At 71.1% G+C, this 27,713-nt stretch overlaps 1 pseudogene; it reads left to right on the plus strand.

Annotated features, from left to right (window-relative positions):
- The window catches only part of LOC144487286 (uncharacterized), a 122,208-nt pseudogene that overhangs the window by 88,387 nt on the left and 6,108 nt on the right, over positions 1-27,713 (plus strand).

Below are 27,713 nucleotides of genomic sequence, written 5' to 3' on the forward strand. Positions count from 1 at the left end.
TCGGAACGGAGCACAATCCCGGTCCGGTCGGACCGGAGCGAAGTCCCGGGCCTGTCGGACCGGAGCGAAGACCCGGGCCGGTCGGACCGGAGCGAAGACCCGGGCCAGTCGGATCAGAGCGAAGTCTCGGGCCGGTCGGACAGGACCGAAGTCCCGAGCCGTTCGGACTGGAGAGAAATCCCCGGTCGGTCGGACTGGAGCAAAGTCCCTGGCCAGTCAGACCAGCGCAAAGTCCCGGGCCAGTCAGACCGGACCGAAGTCCGGAGCCGGTCGGACCAGACCAAAGTCCCGGGCCGGTCGGACCGGACCGAAGTCCGGAGCCGGTCGGACCAGACCAAAGTCCCGGGCCGGTCGGACCGGACGAAAGTCCCGGGCCGGTCAGACCAGTCCGAAGTCATGGGTCGGTCGGACCGGACCGAAGTCCCGATCCGGTCGGACTGGGGCGACGTCCCGGGCCGGTCAGACTGTGAGCGACGTCGCGGACCGGTCGGACCGGAGTGACATCCCGGGCCGGTCGGACCGGAGGGACGTCGCGGACCGGTCCGACCGGAGCGACATCCTGGGCCGGTCGGACCGGAGCGACGTCCCCGGCTGGGCTGACCGGAGCGACGTCATGGTCCGGTCGGACCGGAGTGACGTCCCGGGCCGGTCGGACGTCCCGTGCCGGTCCGGTCAGTCCAGACTGAAGTGCAGGGCTGGTCAGCCTGGACCGAAGTGCCGGGCAGGTTGGTCCAGACTGAAGACCCGGGCCGGTCGGACAAGACCGAAGTCCCGGGCCGGTCGGACAAGAACGAAGTCCCGGTCCGGGCGGACCGGACCAATGTCCTGGGCCGGTCGGACCGGACCGAAGTCCAGGGCCGTTCGTACCAGACTGAAGTCCCGGGCTGGTCGGACCAGACCGAAATCGTGGGCTGTTCGGACCGGACTGCAGTCCTGGGCCGGTCGGACCGGACCGAAGTCCCTGGCCGGCACGGTAGCACAGTGGTTAGCACTGCTGCTTCACAGCTCCAGGATCCCGGGTTCAATTCCCGGCTCGGGTCACTGTCTGTGTGGAGTTTGCACATTCTCCTCGTGTCTGCGTGGGTTTCCTCCGGGTGCTCCGGTTTCCTCCCACAGTCCAAAGATGTGCGGGTTAGGTTGATTGGCCAGGTTAAAAATTGTCCCTTAGAGTCCTGGGATGCGTAGGTTAGAGGGATTAGCGGGTAAAATATGTGGGGGGTGGGATTGTGGTCGGTGCAGACTCGATGGGCCGAATGGCCTCCTTCTGCACTGTAGGGTTTCTATGAAATTCTATTCTATCTATGAAGTCCTGGCCTGGGCGGACCGGAACAATGTCCTGGGCCGGTCGGACCGGACCGAAGTCCCGGGCTGGTCGGACCGGACCAAAGTCCCTGGCCGGTCGGACCGGACTGAAATCCCGGGCCAGTCGGACCGGACTGAAGTCCCTGGCCGCTCGGACCGGAGTGAAGTCCCGGACCGGTTGGACCGGACCGAAGTCCCGGGCCAGTCGGACCGGACCAAAGTCCCGCGCCAGTCGCATCGGAGCGAAGTGCCGGGCCGGCCGGACCGGAGCGAAGTCCCGGGCCAGTCAGACCGGACCGAAGTCCCGGGCTGGTGGGACTGGAGAGACGTCCCGGGCCGGTCGGACCGGACCGAAGTCCCGGGCTGGTGGGACTGGAGTGACGTCCCGGGCCGGTCGGACCGGACCGAAGTCCGGAGCCGGTCGGACCAGACCACAGTCCCGGGCCGGTCGGAGCGGACGAAAGTCCCGGGCCGGTCAGACCAGTCCGAAGTCATGGGCCGGTCGGAACGGACCGAAGTCCCGATCCGGTCGGACTGGGGCGACGTCCCGGGCCGGTCAGACTGTGAGCGACGTCGCGGACCGGTCGGACCGGAGTGACATCCCGGGCCGGTCGGACCGGTGGGACGTCGCGGACCGGTCGGACCGGAGCGGCATCCTGGGCCGGTCGGACCGGAGCGACGTCCCTGGCTGGGCTGACCGGAGCGACGTCATGGTCCGGTCGGACCGGAGTGACGTCCCGGGCCGGTCGGACGTCCTGTGCCGGTCCGGTCAGTCCAGACTGAAGTGCAGGGCCGGTCAGCCTGGACCGAAGTGCCGGGCAGGTTGGTCCAGACTGAAGACCCGGGCTGGTCGGACAAGACCGAAGTCCCGGGCCGGTTGGACAAGAACGAAGTCCCGGTCCGGGCGGACCGGACCAATGTCCTGGGCCGGTCGGACCGGACCGAAGTCCCGGGCCGGTCGAACCAGACCTAAGTTCCGGGCCGGTCGGACCGGACTGAAATCCCACGCCGGTCGGACAGGACCGAAGTCCCGGGTCGGTTGGACCCTCCTGAAGTCCCGGCCCAGTCGGACCGGACCAAAGTCCTGGGCCGGTCGGACAAGAGCGAAGTCCCGGGCCGGTCGGACAAGACCGAAGTCCCGGCTTGGGCGGACCGGAACAATGTCCTGGGCCGGTCGGACCGGACCGAAGTCCCGGGCTGGTCGGACCGGACCAAAGTCCCTGGCCGGTCGGACCGGACTGAAGTCCCGGGCCAGTCGGACCGGACTGAAGTCCCTGGCCGCTCGGACCGGAGTGAAGTCCCGGACCAGTTGGACCGGACCGAAGTCCCGGGCCAGTCGGACCGGACCAAAGTCCCGCGCCAGTCGCATCGGAGCGAAGTGCCGGGCCGGTCGGACCGGAGCGAAGTCCCGGGCCGGTCAGACCGGACCGAAGTCCCGGGCTGGTGGGACTGGAGAGACGTCCCGGGCCGGTCGGACCGGACCAAAGTCCCGGGCTGGTGGGACTGGACTGACGTCCCGGGCCGGTCGGACCGGTCCGAAGTCCGGAGCCGGTCGGACCAGACCAAAGTCCCGGGCCGGTCGGAGCGGACGAAAGTCCCGGGCCGGTCAGACCAGTCCGAAGTCATGGGCCGGTCAGACCGGACCGAAGTCCCGATCCGGTCGGACTGGGGCGACGTCCCGGGTCGGTCGGACTGGACCGAAGTCCCGGGACGGTCGGACCGGGCCGAAGTCCCGGGTCGGTCGGACCGGACCGAAGTCCCGGGCCGGTCGAACCAGACCGAAGTCCCGGGCCGGTCGGACCGGACCGAAATCCCGCGCCGGTCGGACAGGACCGAAGTCCCGGGTCGGTTGGACCCTCCTGAAGTCCCGGGCCAGTCGGACCGGACCGAAGTCCTGGTCCGGTCGGACAAGAGCGAAGTCCCGGGCCGGTAGGTCAAGACCGAAGTCCCGGCCTGGGCGGACCGGAACAATGTCCTGGGCCGGTCGGACCGGACCGAAGTCTCGGGCAGGTCGGACCGGACCAAAGTCCCTGGCCTGTTGGACCGGACTGAAGTCCCGGGCCGGTCGGACCGGACTGAAGTCCCTGGCCGCTCGGACCGGAGTGAAGTCCCAGACCGGTTGGACCGGACCGAAGTCCCGGGCCAGTCGGACCGGACCAAAGTCCCGCGCCAGTCGCATCGGAGCGAAGTGCCGGGCCGGTCGGACCGGAGCGAAGTCCCGGGCCGGTCGGACCGAAGCGAAGTCCCGGGCCGGTCGGACCGGAGCGAAGTCCCGGGTCGGTCGGACCGGAGCGAAGTCCCGGGCTGGTCGGACCGGAGCAAAGTCCCGGGCCGGTCGGACCGGAGCGAAGTCCCGGGCCGGTCTGACCAGAGGGAAGTCCCGGGCCGGTCTGATCGGAGCGATGTCCCGGTCCGGTTGGACTGGAGCGAAGTCCCGGGCCGGTCGGACCTGAGCGAAATCCCGGGCTGGTCGGACCGGAACGAAGTCCGGGGCCGGTCAGACCGGACCGAAGTCACGGGCCGGTCGGACTGGAACGAAGTCCCGGGCCGGTCGGACCAGACCGAAGTCCCGGGCCGGTCGGACCAGACCGAAGTCCCGGGCCAGTCGGACCAGACCGAACTCCCAGGCCGGTCGGACCGGGCCGAAGTCCCGGGTCGGTCGGACCGGACCTAAGTCCCGGGCGGTCGAACCAGACCGAAGTCCCGGGCCAGTCGGACAGGACCGAAGTCCCGGGTCGGTTGGACCCTACTGAAGTCCTGGGCCAGTCCGACCGGAGCGACGTCCCGGGCCGGTCAGACCGTGAGCGACGTCGCGGACCGGTCAGACCGGAGCGAGGTCCCAGCCTGGTCGGAACGGAGCACAATCCCGGTCCGGTCGGACCGGAGCGAAGTCCCGGGCCTGTCGGACCGGAGCGAAGACCCGGGCCGGTCGGACCGGAGCGAAGACCCGGGCCAGTCGGATCAGAGCGAAGTCTCGGGCCGGTCGGACAGGACCGAAGTCCCGAGCCGTTCGGACTGGAGAGAAATCCCCGGTCGGTCGGACTGGAGCAAAGTCCCTGGCCAGTCAGACCAGCGCAAAGTCCCGGGCCAGTCAGACCGGACCGAAGTCCGGAGCCGGTCGGACCAGACCAAAGTCCCGGGCCGGTCGGACCGGACCGAAGTCCGGAGCCGGTCGGACCAGACCAAAGTCCCGGGCCGGTCGGACCGGACGAAAGTCCCGGGCCGGTCAGACCAGTCCGAAGTCATGGGCCGGTCGGACCGGACCGAAGTCCCGATCCGGTCGGACTGGGGCGACGTCCCGGGCCGGTCAGACTGTGAGCGACGTCGCGGACCGGTCGGACCGGAGTGACATCCCGGGCCGGTCGGACCGGAGGGACGTCGCGGACCGGTCCGACCGGAGCGACATCCTGGGCCGGTCGGACCGGAGCGACGTCCCCGGCTGGGCTGACCGGAGCGACGTCATGGTCCGGTCGGACCGGAGTGACGTCCCGGGCCGGTCGGACGTCCCGTGCCGGTCCGGTCAGTCCAGACTGAAGTGCAGGGCTGGTCAGCCTGGACCGAAGTGCCGGGCAGGTTGGTCCAGACTGAAGACCCGGGCCGGTCGGACAAGACCGAAGTCCCGGGCCGGTCGGACAAGAATGAAGTCCCGGTCCGGGCGGACCGGACCAATGTCCTGGGCCGGTCGGACCGGACCGAAGTCCAGGGCCGTTCGTACCGGACTGAAGTCCCGGGCTGGTCGGACCAGACCGAAATCGTGGGCTGTTCGGACCGGACTGCAGTCCTGGGCCGGTCGGACCGGACCGAAGTCCCTGGCCGGCACGGTAGCACAGTGGTTAGCACTGCTGCTTCACAGCTCCAGGATCCCGGGTTCGATTCCCGGCTCGGGTCACTGTCTGTGTGGAGTTTGCACATTCTCCTCGTGTCTGCGTGGGTTTCCTCCGGGTGCTCCGGTTTCCTCCCACAGTCCAAAGATGTGCGGGTTAGGTTGATTGGCCAGGTTAAAAATTGTCCCTTAGAGTCCTGGGATGCGTAGGTTAGAGGGATTAGCGGGTAAAATATGTGGGGGGTGGGATTGTGGTCGGTGCAGACTCGATGGGCCGAATGGCCTCCTTCTGCACTGTAGGGTTTCTATGAAATTCTATTCTATCTATGAAGTCCTGGCCTGGGCGGACCGGAACAATGTCCTGGGCCGGTCGGACCGGACCGAAGTCCCGGGCTGGTCGGACCGGACCAAAGTCCCTGGCCGGTCGGACCGGACTGAAATCCCGGGCCAGTCGGACCGGACTGAAGTCCCTGGCCGCTCGGACCGGAGTGAAGTCCCGGACCGGTTGGACCGGACCGAAGTCCCGGGCCAGTCGGACCGGACCAAAGTCCCGCGCCAGTCGCATCGGAGCGAAGTGCCGGGCCGGCCGGACCGGAGCGAAGTCCCGGGCCGGTCAGACCGGACCGAAGTCCCGGGCTGGTGGGACTGGAGAGACGTCCCGGGCCGGTCGGACCGGACCGAAGTCCCGGGCTGGTGGGACTGGAGTGACGTCCCGGGCCGGTCGGACCGGACCGAAGTCCGGAGCCGGTCGGACCAGACCACAGTCCCGGGCCGGTCGGAGCGGACGAAAGTCCCGGGCCGGTCAGACCAGTCCGAAGTCATGGGCCGGTCGGACCGGACCGAAGTCCCGATCCGGTCGGACTGGGGCGACGTCCCGGGCCGGTCAGACTGTGAGCGACGTCGCGGACCGGTCGGACCGGAGTGACATCCCGGGCCGGTCGGACCGGTGGGACGTCGCGGACCGGTCGGACCGGAGCGGCATCCTGGGCCGGTCGGACCGGAGCGACGTCCCTGGCTGGGCTGACCGGAGCGACGTCATGGTCCGGTCGGACCGGAGTGACGTCCCGGGCCGGTCGGACGTCCTGTGCCGGTCCGGTCAGTCCAGACTGAAGTGCAGGGCCGGTCAGCCTGGACCGAAGTGCCGGGCAGGTTGGTCCAGACTGAAGACCCGGGCTGGTCGGACAAGACCGAAGTCCCGGGCCGGTTGGACAAGAACGAAGTCCCGGTCCGGGCGGACCGGACCAATGTCCTGGGCCGGTCGGACCGGACCGAAGTCCCGGGCCGGTCGAACCAGACCGAAGTTCCGGGCCGGTCGGACCGGACTGAAATCCCACGCCGGTCGGACAGGACCGAAGTCCCGGGTCGGTTGGACCCTCCTGAAGTCCCGGCCCAGTCGGACCGGACCGAAGTCCTGGGCCGGTCGGACAAGAGCGAAGTCCCGGGCCGGTCGGACAAGACCGAAGTCCCGGCTTGGGCGGACCGGAACAATGTCCTGGGCCGGTCGGACCGGACCGAAGTCCCGGGCTGGTCGGACCGGACCAAAGTCCCTGGCCGGTCGGACCGGACTGAAGTCCCGGGCCAGTCGGACCGGACTGAAGTCCCTGGCCGCTCGGACCGGAGTGAAGTCCCGGACCAGTTGGACCGGACCGAAGTCCCGGGCCAGTCGGACCGGACCAAAGTCCCGCGCCAGTCGCATCGGAGCGAAGTGCCGGGCCGGTCGGACCGGAGCGAAGTCCCGGGCCGGTCAGACCGGACCGAAGTCCCGGGCTGGTGGGACTGGAGAGACGTCCCGGACCGGTCGGACTGGACCAAAGTCCCGGGCTGGTGGGACTGGACTGACGTCCCGGGCCGGTCGGACCGGACCGAAGTCCGGAGCCGGTCGGACCAGACCAAAGTCCCGGGCCGGTCGGAGCGGACGAAAGTCCCGGGCCGGTCAGACCAGTCCGAAGTCATGGGCCGGTCAGACCGGACCGAAGTCCCGATCCGGTCGGACTGGGGCGACGTCCCGGGCCGGTCAGACTGTGAGCGACGTCGCGGACCGGTCGGACCGGAGTGACATCCCGGGCCGGTCGGACCGGAGGGACGTCGCGGACCGGTCGGACCGGAGCGACATCCTGGGCCGGTCGGACCGGAGCGACGTCCCCGGCTGGGCTGACCGGAGCGACGTCATGGTCCGGTCGGACCGGAGTGACATCCCGGGCCGGTCGGACGTCCTGTGCCGGTCCGGTCAGTCCAGACTGAAGTGCAGGGCCGGTCAGCCTGGACCGAAGTGCCGGGCAGGTTGGTCCAGACTGAAGTCCCGGGCCGGTCGGACAAGACCGAAGTCCCGGGCCGGTCAGACAAGAACGAAATCCCGGTCCGGGCGGACAGGACCAATGTCCTGGGCCGGTCGGACCGGACCGAAGTCCAGGGCCGTTCGTACCGGACTGACGTCCCGGGCTGGTCGGACCGGACCGAAATCGTGGGCTGTTCGGACCGGACTGAAGTCCTGGGCCGGTCGGACCGGACCGAAGTCCCTGGCCGGTCGGCCCGGACTGAAGTCCCGGGCCGGTCGGACCGGAGTGAAGTCCCGGACCGGTTGGACCGGACCGAAGTCCCGCGCCAGTCGCATCGGAGCGACGCCCTGGGCCGGTCGGACCGGAGCGAAGTCCCGGGCCGGTCGGACCGGAGCGAAGTCCCGGGCTAGTCGGACCGGAGCGAAGTCCCGGTCTGGTCGGACCGGACCGAATTCCGGGGCCGGTCGGACCGGACCGAAGTCCCTGGCCGGTCGGACCGGAGTGAAGTCCCGGACCGGTTGGACCGGACCGAAGTCCCGGGCTGGTCGGACCGGACTGAAGTTGCGGGCCGGTCGGACCGGAGCGAAGTCCCGGGCCGGTCGGACCGGACCGAAATCCCGGGCCGGTCGGACCGGACCGAAGTCCCGGGTCGGTCGGACCGGACCGAAGTCCCGGGTCGGTTGGACCGGACTGAAGTCCCGGGCCAGTCGGACCGGGCCGAAGTCCCGGGTCGGTCGGACCGGACCAAAGTCCCGGGCCGGTCGAACCAGACCGAAGTCCCGGGCCGGTCGGACCGGACCGAAATCCCGGGCCGGTCGGACAGGACCGAAGTCCCGGCCTGGGCGGACCGGAACAATGTCCTGGGCCGGTCGGACCGGACCGAAGTCCCGGGCTGGTCGGACCGGACCAAAGTCCCAGGCCGGTCGGACCGGACTGAAGTCCCGGGCCGGTCGGACCGGACTGAAGTCACTGGCCGCTCGGACCGGAGTGAAGTCCCGGACCGGTTGGACCGGAGCGAAGTCCCGGGCCGGTCGGACCGGAGCGAAGTCCCGGGCTAGTCGGACCGGACCGAAGTCCCGGTCTGGTCGGACCGGACCGAATTCCGGGGCCGGTCGGACCGGACCGAAGTCCCTGGCCGGTCGGACCGGAGTGAAGTCCCGGACCGGTTGGACCGGACCGAAGTCCCGGGCTGGTCGGACCGGACTGAAGTCGTGGGCCGGTCGGACCGGAGCGAAGTCCCGGGCCGGTCGGACCGGACCGAAATCCCGGGCCGGTCGGACCGGACCGAAGTCCCGGGTCGGTCGGACCGGACCGAAGTCCTGGGTCGGTTGGACCGGACCGAAGTCCCGGGCCAGTCGGACCGGGCCGAAGTCCCGGGTCGGTCGGACCGGACCAAAGTCCCGGGCCGGTCGAACCAGACCGAAGTCCCGGGCCGGTCGGACCGGACCGAAATCCCGGGCCGGTCGGACAGGACCGAAGTCCCGGCCTGGGCGGACCGGAACAATGTCCTGGGCCGGTCGGACCGGACCGAAGTCCCGGGCTGGTCGGACCGGACCAAAGTCCCAGGCCGGTCGGACCGGACTGAAGTCCCGGGCCGGTCGGACCGGACTGAAGTCACTGGCCGCTCGGACCGGAGTGAAGTCCCGGACCGGTTGGACCGGAGCGAAGTCCCGGGCCGGTCGGACCGGAGCAAAGTCCCGGGCCGGTCGGACCGGAGCAAAGTCCCGGGCCGGTCGGACCGGACCGAAATCCTGGGCCGGTCGGACCGGACCGAACTCCCGGGCCGGTCGGACCAGACCGAAGTCCCAGGCCGGTCGGACCGGGCCGAAGTCCCGGGTCGGTCGGACAGGACCGAAGTCCCGGGCGGTCGAACCAGACCGAAGTCCCGGGCCAGTCGGACAGGACCGAAGTCCCGGGTCGGTTGGACCCGACTGAAGTCCTGGGCCGGTCAGACAAGACCGAAGTCACGGCCCGGGCGGACGGGACCGAAGTCCAGGGCCGTTCGTACCGGACCGAAGTCCCGGGCTGGTCGGACCGGACCGAATTCCGGGGCCGGTCGGACCGGACCGAAGTCCCTGGCCGGTCGGACCGGAGTGAAGTCCCGGACCGGTTGGACCGGACCAAAGTCCCGGGCTGGTCGGACCGGACTGAAGTCCCGGGCCGGTCGGACCGGAGCGAAGTCCCGGGCCGGTCGGACCGGACCGAAATCCCGGGCCGGTCGGACCGGACTGAAGTCCCGGGCCGGTTGGACCGGACCGAAGTCCCGGGTCGGTCGGACAGGACCAAAGTCCCGCGCCGGTCGGACCGGACCGAATTCCCGGGTCGGTCGGACCGGACCGAAGTCCCGGGCCGATCGGACCGGGCCGAAGTCCCGGGCCGATCGGATCGGGCCGAAGTACCGGGTCGGTCGGACCGGACCGAAGTCCCGGGCTGGTTGAACCAGTCCAAAGTCCCGGGCCGGTCGGACCTGACCGAAATCCCACGCCGGTCGGACAGGACCGAAGTCCCGGGTCGGTTGGACGCTACTGAAGTCCCGGGCCAATCGGACCATACCGAAGTCCTGGGCCGGTCGGACAAGAGCGAAGTCCCGGGCCGGTCGGACAAGACCGAAGTCCCGGCCTGGGCGGACCGGAACAATGTCCTGGGCCGGTCGGACCGGACCAAAGTCCCGGCCTGGTCGGACCGGACCAAAGTCCCTGGCCGGTCGGACCGGACTGAAGTCCCGGGCCGGTCGGACCGGACTGAAGTCCCTGGCCGCTCGGACCGGAGTGAAGTCCCGGACCGGTTGGACCGGACCGAAGTCCCGGGCCAGGCGGACCGGACCAAAGTCCCGCGCCAGTCGCATCGGAGCGAAGTGCTGGGCCGGTCGGACCGGAGCGAAGTCCCGGGCCGGTCGGACCGGAGCGAAGTCCCGGGCCGGTCGGACCGGAGCGAAGTCCCGGGCCGGTCGGACCGGAGCGAAGTCCCGGGCCGGTCGGACCGGAGCGAAGTCCCGGGCCGGTCGGACCGGAGCAAAGTCCCGGGCCGGTCGGACCGGAGCAAAGTCCCGGGCCGGTCTGACCGGAGGGAAGTCCCGGGCCGGTCTGACAGGAGCGATGTCCCGGGCCGGTTGGACTGGAGCGAAGTCCCGGGCCGGTCTGACCGGAGCGATGTCCCCGTCCGGTTGGACCGGACCAAAGTCCCTGGCCGGTCGGACCGGACTGAAGTCCTGGGCCGGTTGGACCGGACTGAAGTCCCTGGCCGCTCGGACCGGAGTGAAGTCCCGGACCGGTTGGACCGGACCGAAGTCCCGGGCCAGTCGGACCGGACCAAAGTCCCGCGCCAGTCGCATCGGAGCGAAGTGCTGGGCCGGTCGGACCGGAGCGAAGTCCCGGGCCGGTCGGACCGGAGCGAAGTCCCGGGCCGGTCGGACCGGAGCGAAGTCCCGGGCCGGTCGGACCGGAGCGAAGTCCCGGGCCGGCTGGACCGGAGCAAAGTCCCGGGCCGGTCGGACCGGAGCAAAGTCCCGGGCCGGTCTGACCGGAGGGAAGTCCCGGGCCGGTCTGACCGGAGCGATGTCCCGGTCCGGTTGGACTGGAGCGAAGTCCCGGGCCGGTCTGACTGGAGCGATGTCCCGGTCCGGTTGGACCGGACAGATGTCCCGGGCCAGTCGGACCGGACCAAAGTCCCGCGCCAGTCGCATCGGAGCGAAGTGCCGGGCCGGTCGGACCGGAGCGAAGTCCCGGGCCGGTCGGACCGGAGCGAAGTCCCGGGCCGGTCGGACCGGAGCGAAGTCCCAGGCCGGTCGGACCGGAGCGAATTCCCGGGCCGGTCGGACCGGACTGAAGTCCCGGGCCGGTCGGACCGGAGCGATGTCCCGGTCCGGTTGGACTGGAGCGAAGTCCCGGGCCGGTCGGACCTGAGCGAAATCCCGGGCTGGTTGGACCGGAACGAAGTCCGGGGCCGGTCAGACCGGACCGAAGTCACGGGCCGGTCGGACTGGAACGAAGTCCCGGGCCGGTCAGACCAGACCGAAGTCCCGGGCCAGTCGGACCGGAGCGACGTCCCGGGCCGGTCAGACCGTGAGCGACGTCGCGGACCGGTCAGACCGGAGCGAGGTCCCGGGCTGGTCGGAACGGAGCAAAATCCCGGGCCGGTCAGACCTGAGCGAAGTCCCGGGCTGGTCGGAACGGAGCGAATTCCTGGGCCGGACGGAACGGAGCGAAGTCCCGGGCCGGTCGGACCGGAGCGAAGTCCCGGGCCGGTCGGACCGGAGCAAAGACCCGGGCCGGTCGGACCGGAGCGAAGTCCCTGGCCTGTCAGACCAGAGCAAAGTCCCGGGCCGGTCAGACCGGACCAAAGTCCCGGGCTGGTCGGACCGGACCGAATTCCGGGGCAGGTCGGACCGGACCGAAGTCCCTGGCCGGTCGGACCGGAGTGAAGTCCCTGACCGGTTGGACCGGACTGAAGTCCCGGGCTGGTCGGACCGCACTGAAGTCCCGGGCCGGTCGGACCGGACTGAAGTCCCGGGCCGGTCGGACCGGTCCGAAATCCCGGGCCGGTCGGACCGGACTGAAGTCCCGGGCCGGTCGGACAGGACCGAAGTCCCGGGTCGGTCGGACAGGACCGAAGTCCCGCGTCGGTCGGACCGGACCGAAGTCCCGGGTCGGTCGGACCGGACCGAAGTCCCGGGCCAGTCGGACCGGGCCGAAGTCCCGGGTCGGTCGGACCGGACCGAAGTCCCGGGCCGGTCGAACCAGACCGAAGTCCCGGGCCGGTCGGACCGGACTGAAATCCCGCGCCGGTCGGACAGGACCGAAGTCCCGGGTCGGTTGGACCCTCCTGAAGTCCCGGGCCAGGCGGACCGGACCGAAGTCCTGGGCCGGTCGGACAAGAGCGAAGTCCCGGGCCGGTCGGACAAGACCGAAGTCCCGGCCTGGGCGGACCGGAACAATGTCCTGGGCCGGTCGGACCGGACCGAAGTCCCGGGCTGGTCGGACCGGACCAAAGTCCCTGGCCGGTCGGACCGGACTGAAGTCCCGGGCCGGTCGGACCGGACTGAAGTCCCTGGCCGCTCGGACCGGAGTGAAGTCCCGGACCGGTTGGACCGGACCGAAGTCCCGGGCCAGTCGGACCGGAGCTAAGTGCCGGGCCGGTCGGACCGGAGCGAAGTCCCGTGCCGGTCAGACCGGACCGAAGTCCCGGGCTGGTGGGACTGGAAAGACGTCCCGGGCCGGTCGGACCGGACCGAAGTCCCGGGCTGGTGGGACTGGAGTGACGTCCCGGGCCGGTCGGACCGGACCGAAGTCCGGAGCCGGTCGGACCAGACCAAAGTCCCGGGCCGGTCGGACCGGACGAAAGTCCCGGGCCGGTCCGACCAGTCCGAAGTCATGGGCCGGTCGGACCGGACCGAAGTCCCGATCCGGTCAGACTGGGGTGACGTCCCGGGCCGGTCAGACTGTGAGCGACGTCGCGGACCGGTCGGACCGGAGTGACATCCCGGGCCGGTCGGACCGGAGGGACGTCGCGGACCGGTCGGGCCGGAGCGACATTCTGGGCCGGTCGGACCGGAGCGACGTCCCCGGCTGGGCTGACCGGAGCGAACGTCATGGTCCGGTCGGACCGGAGTGACGTCCCGGGCCGGTCGGACGTCCTGTGCCGGTCCGGTCAGTCAAGACTGAAGTGCAGGGCCGGTCAGCCTGGACCGAAGTGCCGGGCAGGTTGGTCCAGACTGAAGTCCCGGGCCGGTCGGACAAGACCGAAGTCCCGGGCCGGTCGGACAAGAACGAAATCCCGGTCCGGGCGGACCGGACCAATGTCCTGGGCCGGTCGGACTGGACCGAAGTCCAGGGCCGTTCGTACCGGACTGACGTCCCGGGCTGGTCGGACCGGACCGAAATCGTGGGCTGTTCGGACCGGAGTGAAGTCCCGGACCGGTTGGACCGGACCGAAGTCCCGCGCCAGTCGCATCGGAGCGAAGTCCTGGGCCGGTCGGACCGGAGCGAAGTCCCGGGCCGGTCGGACCGGAGCGAAGTCCCGGGCTAGTCGGACCGGACCGAAGTCCCGGTCTGGTCGGACCAGACTGAATTCCGGGGCCGGTCTGACCGGACCGAAGTCCCTGGCCGGTCGGACCGGAGTGAAGTCCCGGACCGGTTGGACCGGACCGAAGTCCCGGGCTGGTCGGACCGGACAGAAGTCCCGGGCCGGTCGGACCGGAGCGAAGTCCCGGGCCGGTTGGACCGGACCGAAATCCCGGGCCGGTCGGACCGGACCGAAGTCCCGGGTCGGTCGGACCGGACCGAAGTCCCGGGTCGGTTGGACCGGACCGAAGTCCCGGGTCAGTCGGACCAGGCCGAAGTCCCGGGTCGGTCTGACCGGACCGAAGTCCCGGGCCGGTCGAACCAGACCGAAGTCCCGGGCCGGTCGGACCGGACCGAAATCCCGCGCCGGTCGGACAGGACCGAAGTCCCGGGTAGGTTGGACCCTACTGAAGTCCCGGGCCGGTCGGACAGGACCGAAGTCCTGGGCCGGTCGGACAAGAACGAAGTACCGGGCCGGTCGGACAAGACCGAAGTCCCGGCCTGGGCGGACCGGAACAATGTCCTGGGCCGGTCGGACCGGACCAAAGTCCCTGGCCGGTCGGACCGGACTGAAGTCCCGGGCCGGTCGGACCGGACTGAAGTCACTGGCCGCTCGGACCGGAGTGAAGTCCCGGACCGGTTGGACCGGAGCGAAGTCCCGGGCCGGTCGGACCGGAGCAAAGTCCCGGGCCGGTCGGACCGGAGCAAAGTCCCGGGCCGGTCGGACCGGACCGAAATCCCGGGCCGGTCGGACCGGACCGAACTCCCGGGCCGGTCGGACCAGACCGAAGTCCCAGGCCGGTCGGACCGGGCCGAAGTCCCAGGCCGGTCGGTCCGGGCCGAAGTCCCGGGTCGGTCGGACAGGACCGAAGTCCCGGGCGGTCGAACCAGACCGAAGTCCCGGGCCAGTCGGACAGGACCGAAGTCCCGGGTCGGTTGGACCCTACTGAAGTCCTGGGCCAGTCCGACCGGACCGAAGTCCCGGGCCGGTCGGACAAGACCGAAGTCCCGGGCCGGTCGGACAAGACCGAAGTCCCGGCCCGGGCGGACCGGACCAATGTCCTGGGCCGGTCGGACCGGACCGAAGTCCAGGGCCGTTCGTACCGGACCGAAGTCCCGGGCTGGTCGGACCGGACCGAATTCCGGGGCCGGTCGGACCGGACTGAAGTCCCTGGCCGCTCGGACCGGAGTGAAGTCCCGGACCGGTTGGACCGGACCGAAGTCCCGGGCTGGTCGGACCGGACTGAAGTCCCGGGCCGGTCGGACCGGAGCGAAGTCCCGGGCCGGTCGGACCGGACCGAAATCCCGGGCCGGTCGGACCGGACTGAAGTCCCGGGCCGGTTGGACCGGACCGAAGTCCCGGGTCGGTCGGACAGGACCGAAGTCCCGCGTCGGTCGGACCGGACCGAAGTCCCGGGACTGTCGGACCGGACCGAAGTCCCGGGCCGATCGGACCGGGCCGAAGTCCCGGGTCGGTCGGACCGGACCGAAGTCCCGGGCTGGTCGAACCAGACCGAAGTCCCGGGCCGGTCGGACCGGACCGAAATCCCGCGCCGGTCGGACAGGACCGAAGTCCCGGGTCGGTTGGACCCTACTGAAGTCCCGGGCCAGTCGGACCGGACCGAAGCCCTGGGCCGGTCGGACAAGAGCGAGGTCCCGGGCCGGTCGGACAAGACTGAAGTCCCGGCCTGGGCGGACCGGAACAATGTCCTGGGCCGGTCGGACCGGACCGAAGTCCCGGGCTGGTCGGACCGGACCAAAGTCCCTGGCCGGTCGGACCGGACTGAAGTCCCGGGCCGGTCGGACCGGACTGAAGTCCCTGGCCGCTCGGACCGGAGTGATGTCCCGGGCCGGGCGGACCGGAGCGAAGTCCCGGGCCGGTCGGACCGGAGCAAAGACCCGGGCCGGTCTGACCGGAGGGAAGTCCCGGGCCGGTCTGACCGGAGCGATGTCCCGTTCCGGTTGGACTGGAGCGAAGTCCCGGGCCGGTCTGACCGGAGCGATGTCCCCGTCCGGTTGGACCGGACCGAAGTCCCGGGCCAGTCGGACCGGACCAAAGTCCCGCGCCTGTCGCATCGGAGCGAAGTGCCGGGCCGGTCGGACCGGAGCGAAGTCCCGGGCCGGTCTGACCGGAGGGAAGTCCCGGGCCGGTCTGACCGGAGCGATGTCCCGGTCCGGTTGGACTGGAGCGAAGTCCCAGGCCGGTCTGACCGGAGCGATGTCCCTGTCCGGTTGGACCGGACCGAAGTCCCGGGCCAGTCGGACCGGACCAAAGTCCCGCGCCAGTCGCATCGGAGCGAAGTGCCGGGCCGGTCGGACCGGAGCAAAGTCCCGGGCTGGTCAGACCGGAGCGAAGTCCAGGGCCGGTCGGACCGGAGCGAAGTCCCGGGCCGGTCGGACCGGAGCGAAATCCCGGGCCGGTCGGACCGGACTGAAGTCCCGGGCCGGTCGGACCGGAGCGATGTCCCGGTCCGGTTGGACTGGAGCGAAGTCCCGGGCCGGTCGGACCTGAGCGAAATCCCGGGCTGGTTGGACCGGAACGAAGTCCGGGGCCGGTCAGACCGGACCGAAGTCACGGGCCGGTCGGACTGGAACGAAGTCCCGGGCCGGTCGGACCAGACCGAAGTTCCGGGCCAGTCGGACCGGAGCGACGTCCCGGGCCGGTCAGACCGTGAGCGACGTCGCGGACCGGTCAGACCGGAGCGAGGTCCCGGGCTGGTCGGAACGGAGCAAAATCCCGGGCCGGTCAGACCTGAGCGAAGTCCCGGGCCGGTCGGAACGGAGCGGATTCCTGGGCCGGTCGGAACGGAGCGAAGTCCCGGGCCGGTCGGACCGGAGCGAAGTCCCAGGCCGGTCGGACCGGAGCAAAGACCCGGGCCGGTCGGACCGGAGCGAAGACCCGGGCCAGTCGGACCAGAGCGAAGTCTCGGGCCGGTCGGACAGGAGCGAAGTCCCGGGCCGGTCGGACCGGACCGAAATACCGGGCCGGTCGGACCGGATTGAAGTCCCGGGCCGGTCGGACCAGACCGAAGTCCCGGGTCGGTCGGACAGGACCGAAGTCCCACGTCGGTCGGACCGGACCGAAGTCCCGGGTCGGTCGGACCGGACCGAAGTCCCGGGCCGATCGGACCGGGCCGAAGTCCCGGGTCGGTCGGACCGGACCGAAGTCCCGGGCTGGTCGAACCAGACCGAAGTCCCGGGCCGGTCGGACCGGACCAAAATCCCGCGCCGGTCGGACAGGACCGAAGTCCCGGGTCGGTTGGACCCTACTGAAGTCCCGGGCCAGTCGGACCGGACCGAAGTCCTGGGCCGGTCGGACAAGAGCGAAGTCCCGGGCCGGTCGGACAAGACCGAAGTCCCGGCCTGGGCGGACCGGAACAATGTCCTGGGCCGGTCGGACCGGACCGAAGTCCCGGGCTGGTCGGACCGGACCAAAGTCCCTGGCCGGTCGGACCGGACTGAAGTCCCGGGCCGGTCGGACCGGACTGAAGTCCCTGGCCGCTCGGACCGGAGTGAAGTCCCGGACCGGTTGGACCGGACCGAAGTCCCGGGCCAGTCGGACCGGACCAAAGTCCCGCGGCAGTCACATCGGAGCGAAGTGCTGGGCCGGTCGGACCGGAGCGAAGTCCCGGGCCGGTCAGACCGGACCGAAGTCCCGGGCTGGTGGGACTGGAGAGACGTCCCGGGCCGGTCGGACCGGACCGAAGTCCCGGGCTGGTGGGACTGGAGTGACGTCCCGGGCCGGTCGGACCGGACCGAAGTCCGGAGCCGGTCGGACCAGACCAAAGTCCCGGGCCGGTCGGACCGGACGAAAGTCCCGGGCCGGTCAGACCAGTCCGAAGTCATGGGCCGGTCGGACCGGACCGAAGTCCCGATCCGGTCGGACTGGGGCGACGTCCCGGGCCGGTCAGACTGTGAGCGACGTCGCGGACCGGTCGGACCGGAGTGACATCCCGGGCCGGTCGGACCGGAGGGACGTCGCGGACCGGTCGGACCGGAGCGACATCCTGGGCCGGTCGGACCGGAGCGACGTCCCCGGCTGGGCTGACCGGAGCGACGTCATGGTCCGGTCGGACCGGAGTGACGTCCCGGGCCGGTCGGACGTCCTGTGCCGGTCCGGTCAGTCCAGACTGAAGTGCAGGGCCGGTCAGCCTGGACCGAAGTGCCGGGCAGGTTGGTCCAGACTGAAGTCCCGGGCCGGTCGGACAAGACCGAAGTCCCGGGCCGGTCGGACAAGAACGAAATCCCGGTCCGGGCGGACCGGACCAATGTCCTGGGCCAGTCGGACCAGACCGAAGTCCAGGGCCGTTCGTACCGGACTGACGTCCCGGGCTGGTCGGACCGGACCAAAATCGTGGACTGTTCGGACCGGACTGAAGTCCTGGGCCGGTCGGACCGGACCAAAGTCCCTGGCCGGTCGGCCCGGACTGAAGTCCCGGGCCGGTCGGACCAGAGTGAAGTCCCGGACCGGTTGGACCGGACTGAAGTCCCGCACCAGTCGCATCGGAGCGAAGTGCTGGGCCGGTCGGACCGGAGCGAAGTCCCGGGCCGGTCGGACCGGAGCGAAGTCCCGGGCTAGTCGGACTGGACTGAAGTCCCGGTCTGGTCGGACCGGACCTAATTCCGGGGCTGGTTGGACCGGACCGAAGTCCTGGGCCGGTCGGACCGGGCCGAAGTCCTGGGCCGGTCGGACAAGAACAAAGTACCGGGCCGGTCGGACAAGACCGAAGTCCCGGGCTGATCGGACCGGACCAAAGTCCCTGGCCGGTCGGACCGGACTGAAGTCCCGGGCCGGTCGGACCGGACTGAAGTCACTGGCCGCTCGGACCGGAGTGAAGTCCCGGAACGGTTGGACCGGAGCGAAGTCCCGGGCCGGTCGGACCGGAGCAAAGTCCCGGGCCGGTCGGACCAGAGCAAAGTCCCGGGCCGGTCGGACCGGAGCAAAGTCCCGGGCCGGTCGGACAGGACCGAAATCCCGGGCCGGTCGGACCGGACCGAACTCCCGGGCCGGTCGGACCAGACCGAAGTCCCAGGCCGGTCGGACCGGGCCGAAGTCCCGGGTCGGTCGGACCAGACCGAAGTCCCGGGTCGGTCGGACAGGACCGAAGTCCCGCGTCGGTCGGACCGGACCGAAGTCCCGGGTCGGTCGAACCGGACCGAAGTCCCGGGCCGATCGGACCGGGCCGAAGTCCCGGGTCGGTCGGACCGGACCGAAGTCCCGGTCTGGTCGAACCAGACCGAAGTCCCGGGCCGGTCGGACCGGACCGAAATCCCGCGCCGGTCGGACAGGACCGAAGTCCCGGGTCGGTTGGACCCTACTGAAGTCCCGGCCAGTCGGACCGGACCGAAGTCCTGGGCCGGTCGGACAAGAGCGAAGTCCCGGGCCGGTCGGACAAGACCGAAGTCCCGGCCTGGGCGGACCGGAACAATGTCCTGGGCCGGTCGGACCAGACCGAAGTGCCAGGCCGGTCGGACCGGGCCGAAGTCCCGGGTCGGTCGGACCGGACCGAAGTCCCGGGCGGTCGAACCAGTCCGAAGTCCCGGGCCAGTCGGACAGGACCGAAGTCCCGGGTCGGTTGGACCCTACTGATGTCCTGGGCCAGTCCGACCGGACCGAAGTCCCGGGCCGGTCGGACAAGACCGATGTCCCGGCCCGGGCGGACTGGACCAATGTCCTGGGCCGGTCGGACCGGACCGAATTCCGGGGCCGGTCGGACCGGACCAAAGTCCCTGGCCGGTCGGACCGGAGTGAAGTCCCGGACCGGTTGGACCGGACCGAAGTCCCGGGCTGGTCGGACCGGACTGAAGTCCCGGGCTGGTCGGACCGGAGCGAAGTCCCGGGCCGGTCGGACCGGACCGAAATCCCGGGCCGGTCGGACCGGACTTAAGTCCCGGGCCGGTTGGACCGGACCGAAGTCCCGGGTCGGTCGGACAGGACCGAAGTCCCGCGTCGGTCGGACCGGACCGAAGTCCCGGGCCGGTCGAACCAGACCGAAGTCCCGGGCCGGTCGGACCGGACCGAAATCCCGCGCTGGTCGGACAGGACCGAAGTCCCGGGTCGGTTGGACCCTACTGAAGTCCCGGGCCAGTCGGACCGGACCGAAGTCCTGGGCCGGTCGGACAAGAGCGAAGTCCCGGGCCGGTCGGACAAGAACGAAGTCCCGGCCTGGGCGGACCGGAACAATGTCCTGGGCCGGTCGGACCGGACCGAAGTCCCGGGCTGGTCGGACCGGACCAAAGTCCCTGGCCGGTCGGACCGGACTGAAGTCCCGGGCCGGTCGGACCGGACTGAAGTCCCTGGCCGCTCGGACCGGACTGAAGTCCCGGACCGGTTGGACCGGACCGAAGTCCCGGAACAGTCGGACCGGACCAAAGTCCCGCGCCAGTCGCATCGGAGCGAAGTGCTGGGCCGGTCGGACCGGAGCGAAGTCCCGGGCCGGTCGGACCGGAGCGAAGTCCCGGGCCGGTTGGACCGGAGCGAAGTCCCGGGCCCGTCGGACCGGGCCGAAGTCCCGGGTCGGTCGGACAGGACCGAAGTCCCGGCCGGTCGGACCAGACCGAAGTCCCAGGCCGGTCGGACCGGGCCGAAGTCCCGGGTCGGTCGGACCGGACCGAAGTCCCGGGCGGTCGAACCAGACCGAAGTCCCGGGCCAGTCGGACAGGACCGAAGTCCCGGGTCGGTTGGACCCTACTGAAGTCCTGGGCCAGTCCGACCGGACCGAAGTCCCGGGGCGGTCGGACAAGACCGAAGTCCCGGGCCGGTCGGACAAGACCGAAGTCCCGGCCCGGGCGGACCGGACCAATGTCCTGGCCCGGTCGGACCAGACCGAAGACCAGGGCCGTTCGTACCGGACCGAAGTCCCGGGCTGGTCGGACCGGACCGAATTCCGGGGCCGGTCGGACCGGACCAAAGTCCCTGGCCGGTCGGACCGGAGTGAAGTCCCGGACCGGTTGGACCGGACCGAAGTCCCGGGCTGGTCGGACCGGACTGAAGTCCCGGGCCGGTCGGACCGGAGCGAAGTCCCGGGCCGGTCGGACTGGAGCGAAGTCCCGGGCCGGTCGGACCGGAGCAAAGTACCGGGCCGGTCAGACCGGAGCAAAGTCCCGGGGCGGTCGGACCGGAGCAAAGTCCCGGGCCGGTCTGACCGGAGGGAAGTCCCGGGCCGGTCTGACCGGAGCGATGTCCCGGTCCGGTTGGACTGGAGCGAAGCCCCGGGCCAGTCGGACCGGACCAAAGTCCCGCGCCAGTCGCATCGGAGCGAAGTGCCGGGCCGGTCGGACCGGAGCGAAGTCCCGGGCCGGTCTGACCGGAGGGAAGTCCCGGGCCGGTCTGACCGGAGCGATGTCCCGGTCCGGTTGGACTGGAGCGAAGTCCCGGGCCGGTCGCACCGGAGCGAAGTCCCGGGCCGGTCGGACCGGAGCGAAATCCCGTGCCGGTCGGACCGGACTGAAGTCCCGGGCCGGTCGGACCGGAGCGAAGTCCCGGGCCGGTCGGACCGGACCGGAATCCCGGGCCGGTCGGACCGGACTTAAGTCCCGGGCCGGTTGGACCGGACCGAAGTCCCGGGTCGGTCGGACAGGACCGAAGTCCCGCGTCGGTCGGACCGGACCGAAGTCCCGGGCCGGTCGAACCAGACCGAAGTCCCGGGCCGGTCGGACCGGACCGAAATCCCGCGCCGGTCGGACAGGACCGAAGTCCCGGGTCGGTTGGACCCTACTGAAGTCCCGGGCCAGTCGGACCGGACCGAAGTCCTGGGCCGGTCGGACAAGAGCGAAGTCCCGGGCCGGTCGGACAAGACCGAAGTCCCGGCCTGGGCGGAGCGGAACAATGTCCTGGGCCGGTCGGACCGGACCGAAGTCCCGGGCTGGTCGGACCGGACCAAAGTCCCTGGCCGGTCGGACCGGACTGAAGTCCCGGGCCGGTCGGACCGGACTGAAGTCCCTGGCCGCTCGGACCGGACTGAAGTCCCGGACCGGTTGGACCGGACCGAAGTCCCGGAACAGTCGGACCGGACCAAAGTCCCGCGCCAGTCGCATCGGAGCGAAGTGCTGGGCCGGTCGGACCGGAGCGAAGTCCCGGGCCGGTCGGACCGGAGCGAAGTCCCGGGCCGGTCGGACCGGAGCGAAGTCCCGGGCCCGTCGGACCGGGCCGAAGTCCCGGGTCGGTCGGACAGGACCGAAGTCCCGGCCGGTCGGACCAGACCGAAGTCCCAGGCCGGTCGGACCGGGCCGAAGTCCCGGGTCGGTCGGACCGGACCGAAGTCCCGGGCGGTCGAACCAGACCGAAGTCCCGGGCCAGTCGGACAGGACCGAAGTCCCGGGTCGGTTGGACCCTACTGACGTCCTGGGCCAGTCCGACCGGACCGAAGTCCCGGGGCGGTCGGACAAGACCGAAGTCCCGGGCCGGTCGGACAAGACCGAAGTCCCGGCCCGGGCGGACCGGACCAATGTCCTGGCCCGGTCGGACCGGACCGAAGACCAGGGCCGTTCGTACCGGACCGAAGTCCCGGGCTGGTCGGACCGGACCGAATTCCGGGGCCGGTCGGACCGGACCAAAGTCCCTGGCCGGTCGGACCGGAGTGAAGTCCCGGACCGGTTGGACCGGACCGAAGTCCCGGGCTGGTCGGACCGGACTGAAGTCCCGGGCCGGTCGGACCGGAGCGAAGTCCCGGGCCGGTCGGACCGGACCGAAATCCCGGGTCAGTCGGACCGGACCGAAGTCCCGGGCGGTCGAACCAGACCGAAGTCCCGGGCCAGTCGGACAGGACCGAAGTCCCGGGTCGGTTGGACCCTACTGAAGTCCTGGGCCAGTCCGACCGGACCGAAGTCCCGGGGCGGTCGGACAAGACCGAAGTCCCGGGCCGGTCGGACAAGACCGAAGTCCCGGCCCGGGCGGACCGGACCAATGTCCTGGCCCGGTCGGACCGGACCGAAGACCAGGGCCGTTCGTACCGGACCGAAGTCCCGGGCTGGTCGGACCGGACCGAATTCCGGGGCCGGTCGGACCGGACCAAAGTCCCTGGCCGGTCGGACCGGAGTGAAGTCCCGGACCGGTTGGACCGGACCGAAGTCCCGGGCTGGTCGGACCGGACTGAAGTCCCGGGCCGGTCGGACCGGAGCGAAGTCCCGGGCCGGTCGGACCGGACCGAAATCCCGGGCCGGTCGGACCGGACCAAAGTCCCGCGCCAGTCGCATCGGAGCGAAGTGCTGGGCCGGTCGGACCGGAGCGAAGTCCCGGGCCGGTCGGACCGGAGCGAAGTCCCGGGCCGGTCGGACCGGAGCGAAGTCCCGGGCCGGTCGGACCGGAGCGAAGTCCCGGGCCGGTCGGACCGGAGCAAAGTACCGGGCCGGTCAGACCGGAGCAAAGTCCCGGGGCGGTCGGACCGGAGCAAAGTCCCGGGCCGGTCTGACCGGAGGGAAGTCCCGGGCCGGTCTGACCGGAGCGATGTCCCGGTCCGGTTGGACTGGAGCGAAGCCCCGGGCCAGTCGGTCCGGACCAAAGTCCCGCGCCAGTCGCATCGGAGCGAAGTGCCGGGCCGGTCGGACCGGAGCGAAGTCCCGGGCCGGTCTGACCGGAGGGAAGTCCCGGGCCGGTCTGACCGGAGCGATGTCCCGGTCCGGTTGGACTGGAGCGAAGTCCCGGGCCGGTCGCACCGGAGCGAAGTCCCGGGCCGGTCGGACCGGAGCGAAATCCCGTGCCGGTCGGACCGGACTGAAGTCCCGGGCCGGTCGGACCGGAGCGAAGTCCCGGGCCGGTCGGACCGGACCAGAATCCCGGGCCGGTCGGACCGGACTTAAGTCCCGGGCCGGTTGGACCGGACCGAAGTCCCGGGTCGGTCGGACAGGACCGAAGTCCCGCGTCGGTCGGACCGGACCGAAGTCCCGGGCCGGTCGAACCAGACCGAAGTCCCGGGCCGGTCGGCCGGACCGAAATCCCGCGCCGGTCGGACAGGACCGAAGTCCCGGGTCGGTTGGACCCTACTGAAGTCCCGGGCCAGTCGGACCGGACCGAAGTCCTGGGCCGGTCGGACAAGAGCGAAGTCCCGGGCCGGTCGGACAAGACCGAAGTCCCGGGCCGGTCGGACAAGACCGAAGTCCCGGCCTGGGCGGAGCGGAACAATGTCCTGGGCCGGTCGGACCGGACCGAAGTCCCGGGCCGGTCGGACCGGACTGAAGTCCCAGGCCGGTCGGACCGGACTGAAGTCCCTGGCCGCTCGGACCGGACTGAAGTCCCGGACCGGTTGGACCGGACCGAAGTCCCGGAACAGTCGGACCGGACCAAAGTCCCGCGCCAGTCGCATCGGAGCGAAGTGCTGGGCCGGTCGGACCGGAGCGAAGTCCCGGGCCGGTCGGACCGGAGCGAAGTCCCGGGCCGGTCGGACCGGAGCGAAGTCCCGGGCCCGTCGGACCGGGCCGAAGTCCCGGGTCGGTCGGACAGGACCGAAGTCCCGGCCGGTCGGACCAGACCGAAGTCCCAGGCCGGTCGGACCGGGCCGAAGTCCCGGGTCGGTCGGACCGGACCGAAGTCCCGGGCGGTCGAACCAGACCGAAGTCCCGGGCCAGTCGGACAGGACCGAAGTCCCGGGTCGGTTGGACCCTACTGACGTCCTGGGCCAGTCCGACCGGACCGAAGTCCCGGGGCGGTCGGACAAGACCGAAGTCCCGGGCCGGTCGGACAAGACCGAAGTCCCGGCCCGGGCGGACCAGACCAATGTCCTGGCCCGGTCGGACCGGACCGAAGACCAGGGCCGTTCGTACCGGACCGAAGTCCCGGGCTGGTCGGACCGGACCGAATTCCGGGGCCGGTCGGACCGGACCAAAGTCCCTGGCCGGTCGGACCGGAGTGAAGTCCCGGACCGGTTGGACCGGACCGAAGTCCCGGGCTGGTCGGACCGGACTGAAGTCCCGGGCCGGTCGGACCGGAGCGAAGTCCCGGGCCGGTCGGACCGGACCGAAATCCCGGGCCGGTCGGACCGGACCAAAGTCCCGCGCCAGTCGCATCGGAGCGAAGTGCTGGGCCGGTCGGACCGGAGCGAAGTCCTGGGCCGGTCGGACCGGAGCGAAGTCCCGGGCCGGTCGGACCGGAGCGAAGTCCCGGGCCGGTCGGACCGGAGCGAAGTCCCGGGCCGGTCGGACCGGAGCAAAGTACCGGGCCGGTCAGACCGGAGCAAAGTCCCGGGGCGGTCGGACCGGAGCAAAGTCCCGGGCCGGTCTGACCGGAGGGAAGTCCCGGGCCGGTCTGACCGGAGCGATGTCCCGGTCCGGTTGGACTGGAGCGAAGTCCCGGGCCGGTCTGACCGGAGCGATGTCCCCGTCCGGTTGGACCGGACCGAAGTCCCGGGCCAGTCGGACCGGACCAAAGTCCCGTGCCAGTCGCATCGGAGCGAAGTGCCGGGCCGGTCGGACCGGAGCGAAGTCCCGGGCCGGTCTGACCGGAGGGAAGTCCCGGGCCGGTCTGACCGGAGCGATGTCCCGGTCCGGTTGGACTGGAGCAAAGTCCCGGGCCGGTCGGACCGGAGCGAAGTCCCGGGCCGGTCGGACCGGAGCGAAATCCCGTGCCGGTCGGACCGGACTGAAGTCCCGGGCCGGTCGGACCGGAGCGATGTCCCGGTCCGGTTGGACTGGAGCGAAGTCCCGGGACGGTCGGACCTGAGCGAAATCCCGGGCTGGTTGGACCAGAACGAAGTCCGGGGCCGGTCAGACCGGACCGAAGTCCCGGGCCGGTCGGACCAGACCGAAGTCCCGGGCCAGTCGGACCGGAGCGACGTCCCGGGCCGGTCAGACCGTGAGCGACGTTGCGGACCGGTCAGACCGGAGCGAGGTCCCGGGCTGGTCGGAACGGAGCAAAATCCCGGGCCGGTCAGACCTGAGCGAAATCCCGGGCCGGTCGGAACGGAGCGAATTCCTGGGCCGGTCGGAACGGAGCGAAGTCCCGGGCCGGTCGGACCGGAGCGAAGTCCCGGGCCGGTCGGACCGGAGCGAAGACCCGGGCCGGTCGGACCGGAGCGAAGTCTCGGGCCGGTCGGACAGGAGCGAAGTCCCGGGCCGGTCGGACCGGACCGAAATCCCGGGCCGGTCGGACCGGACTGAAGTCCCGGGCCGATCGGACCGGGCCAAAGTCCCGGGTCGGTCGGAACGGACCGAAGTCCCGGGCTGGTCGAACCAGACCGAAGTCCCGGGCCGGTCGGACCGGACCGAAATCCCGCGCCGGTCGGACAGGACCGAAGTCCCGGGTCGCTTGGACCCTACTGAAGTCCAGGGCCAGTCGGACCGGACCGAAGTCCGCGGCCGGTCGGACCGGACCGAAGTCCCGGGCCGGTCGGACCGGACCGAAGTCCTGGGCCGGTCGGACAAGAGCAAAGTCCCGGGCCGGTCGGACAAGACCGATGTCCCGGCCTGGGCGGACCGGAACAATGTCCTGGGCCGCTCGGACCGGACCGAAGTCCCGGGCTGGTCGGACCGGACCAAAGTCCTTGGCCGGTCGGACCGGACTGAAGTCCCGGGCCGGTCGGACCGGACTGAAGTCCCTGGCCGCTCGGACCGGAGTGAAGTCCCGGACCGGTTGGACCGGACCGAAGTCCCGGAACAGTCGGACCGGACCAAAGTCCCGCGCCAGTCGCATCGGAGCGAAGTGCTGGGCCGGTCGGACCGGAGCGAAGTCCTGGGCCGGTCGGACCGGAGCGAAGTCCCGGGCCGGTCGGACCGGAGCGAAGTCCCGGGCCGGTCGGACCGGAGCGAAGTCCCGGGCCAGTCGGACCGGAGCGAAGTCCCGGGCCGGTCGGACCGGAGCAAAGTCCCGGACGGTCGGACCGGAGCAAAGTCCCAGGCCGGTCTGACCGGAGGGAAGTCCCGGGCCGGTCTGACCGGAGCGATGTCCCGGTCCGGTTGGACTGGAGCGAAGTCCCGGGCCGGTCTGACCGGAGCGATGTCCCTGTCCGGTTGGACCGGACCAAAGTCCCTGGCCGGTCGGACCGGACTGAAGTCCTGGGCCGGTCGGACCGGACTGAAGTCCCTGGCCGCTCGGACCGGAGTGAAGTCCCGGACCGGTTGGACCGGACCGAAGTCCCGGGCCAGTCGGACCGGACCAAAGTCCCGCGCCAGTCGCATCGGAGCGAAGTGCTGGGCCGGTCGGACCGGAGCGAAGTCCTGGGCCGGTCGGACCGGAGCGAAGTCCCGGGCCGGTCGGACCGGAGCGAAGTCCCGGGCCAGTCGGACCGGAGCGAAGTCCCGGGCCGGTCGGACCGGAGCAAAGTACCGGGCCGGTCGGACCGGAGCAAAGTCCCGGGCCGGTCGGGCCGGAGCAAAGTCCCGGGCCGGTCTGACCGGAGGGAAGTCCCGGGCCGGTCTGACCGGAGCGATGTCCCGGTCCGGTTGGACTGGAGCGAAGTCCCGGGCCGGTCTGACCGGAGCGATGTCCCCGTCCGGTTGGACCGGACCGAAGTCCCGGGCCAGTCGGACCGGACCAAAGTCCCGCGCCAGTCGCATCGGAGCAAAGTGCCGGGCCGGTCGGACCGGAGCGAAGTCCCGGGTCGGTCTGACCGGAGGGAAGTCCCGGGCCGGTCTGACCGGAGCGATGTCCCGGTCCGGTTGGACTGGAGCGAAGTCCCGGGCCGGTCTGACCGGAGCGATGTCCCGGTCCGGTTGGACCGGACCGAAGTCCCGGGCCAGTCGGACCGGACCAAAGTCCCGCGCCAGTCGCATCGGAGCGAAGTGCCGGGCCGGTCGGACCGGAGCGAAGTCCAGGGCCGGTCGGACCGGAGCGAAGTCCTGGGCCGGTCGGACCGGAGCGAAATCCCGGGCCGGTCGGACCGGACTGAAGTCCCGGGCCGGTCGGACCGGAGCGATGTCCCGGTCCGGTTGGACTGGAGCGATGTCCCGGGCCGGTCGGACCTGAGCGAAATCCCGGGCTGGTTGGACCAGAACGAAGTCCGGGGCCGCTCAGACCGGACCGAAGTCCCGGGCCGGTCGGACCAGACCGAAGTCCCGGGCCAGTCGGACCGGAGCGACGTCCCGGGCCGGTCAGACCGTGAGCGATGTCGCGGACCGGTCAGACCGGAGCGAGGTCCCGGGCTGGTCGGAACGGAGCAAAATCCCGGGCCGGTCAGACCTGAGCGAAGTCCCGGGCCGGTCGGAACGGAGCAAAATCCCGGGCCGGTCAGACCTGAGCGAAGTCCCGGGCCGGTCGGAACGGAGCGAATTCCTGGGCCGGTCGGAACGGAGCGAAGTCCCGGGCCGGTCGGACCGGAGCGAAGT

The sequence above is a fragment of the Mustelus asterias genome, unplaced genomic scaffold (genome assembly GCF_964213995.1).
Source record: "Mustelus asterias unplaced genomic scaffold, sMusAst1.hap1.1 HAP1_SCAFFOLD_699, whole genome shotgun sequence".
Classification (NCBI taxonomy): Eukaryota; Metazoa; Chordata; class Chondrichthyes; order Carcharhiniformes; family Triakidae; genus Mustelus; species Mustelus asterias.